Here is a 5000-nt window from a genome sequence, read left to right as displayed (position 1 = left end):
GTGCGGGTAGTGTTTCCGACACCGCTTCCTGCGGTGGCAACGCTGGGGCAGAGTCGATACTCGCCCACTGGTGGAAGGTAAGCATTCTGCTTTACATCAGTACATAACTAATATTTCAGTCGTCTGACGTCCCTGCTTAGTAAATGATGCAGGACCACATACATAGATGATACATACTGTAAACTGGGGAGGACAGTGTGAACCGCACTCGACCCAGTCACCCTATCTCACAGTCCACTCTGTGTGTAACAAAGCGAAAGCACCAAAGCACTATCGTTCAACAACATCCATTTTATCCTCGCTGCCACAGGACACTATCCAAAGAACGACAAGAGGAACGTCACGTCCACTAATAAGACAGAATGTCTCACACCACCCGCAAACAACGCAGCTCAAATCAGCCAGCAACACCCACAGTGGTCCACCCAGTATCAACACAGGACGCAACGCCACGCCACAACACAAAAGGTACAAGTAATAAAATACCCTTTGGCCACACTCCTTATAAAGGCATCGAACCAACCCACCACCTGACACCAGCCAAACGTACATCCTGATTTGACACATCTCTGGCAACCTAACCCACGTTGGCCCTTAACCTAACCCACGTTGGCCCTTAACCTAACCCACGTTGGCCCTTAACCTAACCCACGTTGGCCCTTAACCTAACCCACGTTGGCCCTTAACCTAACCCACGTTGGCCCTTAACCTAACCCACGTTGGCCCTTAACCTAACCCACGTTGGCCCTTAACCTAACCCACGTTGGCCCTTAACCTAACCCACGTTGGCCCTTAACCTAACCCACGTTGGCCCTTAACCTAACCCACGTTGGCCCTTAACCTAACCCACGTTGGCCCTTAACCTAACCCACGTTGGCCCTTAACCTAACCCACGTTGGCCCTTAACCTAACCCACGTTGGCCCTTAACCTAACCCACGTTGGCCCCTTAACCTAACCCACGTTGGCCCTTAACCTAACCCACGTTGGCCCCTTAACCTAACCCACGTTGGCACCTTAACCTAAGTTACGCTGCACCTTAACCCAAGTTACGCTGCACCTTAACCCAAGTTACGCTGCACCTTAACCCAAGTTACGCTGCACCTTAACCCAAGTTACGCTGCACCTTAACCCAAGTTACGCTGCACCTTAACCCAAGTTACGCTGCACCTTAACCCAAGTTACGCTGCACCTTAACCCAAGTTACGCTGCACCTTAACCCAAGTTACGCTGCACCTTAACCCAAGTTACGCTGCACCTTAACCCAAGTTACGCTGCACCTTAACCCAAGTTACGCTGCACCTTAACCCAAGTTACGCTGCACCTTAACCCAAGTTACGCTGCACCTTAACCCAAGTTACGCTGCACCTTAACCCAAGTTACGCTGCACCTTAACCCAAGTTACGCTGCACCTTAACCCAAGTTACGCTGCACCTTAACCCAAGTTACGCTGCACCTTAACCTAACTTACGCTGCACCTTAACCTAACTTACGCTGCACCTTAACCTAACTTACGCTGCACCTTAACCTAACTTACGCTGCACCTTAACCTAACTTACGCTGCACCTTAACCTAACTTACGCTGCACCTTAACCTAACTTACGCTGCACCTTAACCTAACTTACGCTGCACCTTAACCTAACTTACACTGCACCTTAACTGTCACATGTAACGTCACAGGAATGTAGCTTTGCCTAACAGCAACCCTCTGAACATAGTTCACTGCTTGGATCCTCTGGTGTCATGTGTATTTCTTGATGCCATGGTGCGTACCCTCACATAAAGGTCTTTCGAGTGTTGCGTACTTTCTACACAGTCCCGCTAACCACTGGAAGGGTGTACCGCTACAGAACGAATATCGCCCTCCCCTCCTGCCCTTCCAAGCTGGTCGGTCAGGCGTTTGTTTGTGAAATGAGCCTTGCAGCTGTTCAGTTGCATTCGGTTGTCGATGCAGTCAGTGTACGTTGTGGTACGGCCTGTGTGGACTGTCCGCTGATGTACGCGTAACCCACACTGATCATCCGTCGTTACGTACTGAGTGACATAATGTGGCACATGCTTGACCGTACACCGGCTGCGCCCTACAATGGCGAATCATAAGGGCCATATGTTGTGCACGATGCTACTTGTCTCGTCTCCCCATTACAGCGAGATTGCACTGTTGTACGCCGTACAGACATGTGGTAGGTAGGTACGGACGAAAGTATTGCATGTTGGCCCCCCCCCCCCCCCCCCCCTCCTCCCTCTGCCGGGAATCAGCGTGAGCCGTCTGTTGATGTAGCGACGAGGGTTTTCCTATTTAATCGTATTGCCCCACACAACATGATAGCACGGTGGACCGCGTTCCACATCTGCGACATGCTACAGAGGCCGGTTGACAGTCGACCGCGCAAGGGACATTGCACACGTGCGCGGACCATCTTCCACGTGTTCTCTCGTGTACATGCCGCAGTGTGTATGTGGGCTGATGTAGCGTGTCGTGACACATAACATGCAGGCATGCCAGAATCGTAGATTTCGCAAATGTAGATTGACGTATACGTTTGCTGCCAAAGATCCGCAAATGAACTGGAAATCAGTTGTTGAGCGGTTGTTCGCGCTGCAGGTGCATCGGTGATAGCGACGATCGGTACATCTATGAACCGGTTGTTTCGGCGGTACCCGCCATGCCCCCGAACCTGAGTTGGCCATGTGGGTATGAAGCGATACGAGGCTGTGGCTTGGCGGGACAGTCCCCGGCCGGTGAGGGGGGGCCGCCCGGCGTGCTGGCCGCGCGCTGCGTGAGCGCACGCACTACAGCCGGCTGGGGGGGGGCGCCCAGTGGCAGGAGCGCCGGCCGACGGGCCCGGCTGGCGTCCCAGCTATGCGCCGGCGCACCCTGCGCGCGGCGCCAGGCGGCCAAAGTGGGTTCTGCCGAGCCCGGTGCGAAGCGCGGTGGACATCTGCAGTGTGCTGGTCCGATTGCGGACTGTGTGCGTTGAGGATGCGCCGCCGCCCGGCACTCGGCGTCGCGACGCCGTCTGCTGCTCGGTCGCCCCCAGCGGTTCTCGCAGGTGGTTTGTATCGCAGCTCTGCGGACGTGTTGGCGCGTGCGCTGTGCTGGGAGAGTTCGCTTCTGCACCCAAGTGGGGCTTTGCCCTTCTGTGGCGCTGGCGTTGGAGCTGCCGGTCACCGTAGGTGGCGCGTGTTGTTTCCCGCCGGCAATGCCACGACAGCACGCTCCCGGGCCTCTGTCGGCAGCGGCAAGCTCAGTTGGGAGCACGGGTGTTCGCACTGAAAGCGTCTACTCGCCCATCTCCGGGCGATTGCGCCTCTCTCGAACCCGACCAAGTACTTAGGACGGCGCTGCGCGCCGCCGGGACCTGAGAGGGTTTCGAGGTGTATCGTGCAGGGGAGCTCAGCCTCCTCCTGTTTGCAGAATAATTGAGCGGACGCTTGCGTGTTCGCGCGGGCCCTCGGGACACACTCCCGGGCGGCCGGCTGCTCAGCTCTCGTTGACGCAGCTCCCTGGTTGATCCTGCCAGTAGTCATATGCTTGTCTCAAAGATTAAGCCATGCATGTCTCAGTACAAGCCGCATTAAGGTGAAACCGCGAATGGCTCATTAAATCAGTTATGGTTCCTTAGATCGTACCCACGTTACTTGGATAACTGTGGTAATTCTAGAGCTAATACATGCAAACAGAGTCCCGACCAGAGATGGAAGGGACGCTTTTATTAGATCAAAACCAATCGGATTGGCTCGTCTGGTCCGTTTGCCTTGGTGACTCTGAATAACTTTGGGCTGATCGCACGGTCCTCGTACCGGCGACGCATCTTTCAAATGTCTGCCTTATCAACTGTCGATGGTAGGTTCTGCGCCTACCATGGTTGTAACGGGTAACGGGGAATCAGGGTTCGATTCCGGAGAGGGAGCCTGAGAAACGGCTACCACATCCAAGGAAGGCAGCAGGCGCGCAAATTACCCACTCCCGGCACGGGGAGGTAGTGACGAAAAATAACGATACGGGACTCATCCGAGGCCCCGTAATCGGAATGAGTACACTTTAAATCCTTTAACGAGTATCTATTGGAGGGCAAGTCTGGTGCCAGCAGCCGCGGTAATTCCAGCTCCAATAGCGTATATTAAAGTTGTTGCGGTTAAAAAGCTCGTAGTTGGATTTGTGTCCCACGCTGTTGGTTCACCGCCCGTCGGTGTTTAACTGGCATGTATCGTGGGACGTCCTGCCGGTGGGGCGAGCCGAAGGCGTGCTTGCGCGTCCCGAGGCGGACCCCGTTGAAATCCTACCAGGGTGCTCTTAGTTGAGTGTCTCGGTGGGCCGGCACGTTTACTTTGAACAAATTAGAGTGCTTAAAGCAGGCAAGCCCGCCTGAATACTGTGTGCATGGAATAATGGAATAGGACCTCGGTTCTATTTTGTTGGTTTTCGGAACCCGAGGTAATGATTAATAGGGACAGGCGGGGGCATTCGTATTGCGACGTTAGAGGTGAAATTCTTGGATCGTCGCAAGACGAACAGAAGCGAAAGCATTTGCCAAGTATGTTTTCATTAATCAAGAACGAAAGTTAGAGGTTCGAAGGCGATCAGATACCGCCCTAGTTCTAACCATAAACGATGCCAGCCAGCGATCCGCCGCAGTTCCTCCGATGACTCGGCGGGCAGCCTCCGGGAAACCAAAGCTTTTGGGTTCCGGGGGAAGTATGGTTGCAAAGCTGAAACTTAAAGGAATTGACGGAAGGGCACCACCAGGAGTGGAGCCTGCGGCTTAATTTGACTCAACACGGGAAACCTCACCAGGCCCGGACACCGGAAGGATTGACAGATTGATAGCTCTTTCTTGATTCGGTGGGTGGTGGTGCATGGCCGTTCTTAGTTGGTGGAGCGATTTGTCTGGTTAATTCCGATAACGAACGAGACTCTAGCCTGCTAACTAGTCGCGTGACATCCTTCGTGCTGTCAGCGATTACTTTTCTTCTTAGAGGGACAGGCGGCTTCTAGCCG

The 5000-nt window shown here is 54.1% G+C and overlaps 1 non-coding gene across 1 annotated transcript in view; it reads left to right on the top strand.

Annotated features, from left to right (window-relative positions):
• Nucleotides 1-3502: 3502 nt before the first annotated feature.
• Nucleotides 3503-5000, top strand: part of LOC126327706 (small subunit ribosomal RNA) — a 1893-nt gene continuing 395 nt past the window's right edge. Inside the window, exon 1 of the ribosomal RNA XR_007561395.1 lies at nt 3503-5000. This exon is cut by the window's right edge and continues 395 nt beyond it. This is a non-coding gene — a ribosomal RNA (small subunit ribosomal RNA).

Source organism: Schistocerca gregaria, unplaced genomic scaffold, assembly GCF_023897955.1.
Source record: "Schistocerca gregaria isolate iqSchGreg1 unplaced genomic scaffold, iqSchGreg1.2 ptg001058l, whole genome shotgun sequence".
Taxonomy (NCBI): domain Eukaryota; kingdom Metazoa; phylum Arthropoda; class Insecta; order Orthoptera; family Acrididae; genus Schistocerca; species Schistocerca gregaria.
Note: the sequence above shows the minus strand (reverse complement) of the source record. Positions and strands in the feature narration are given on the sequence as shown.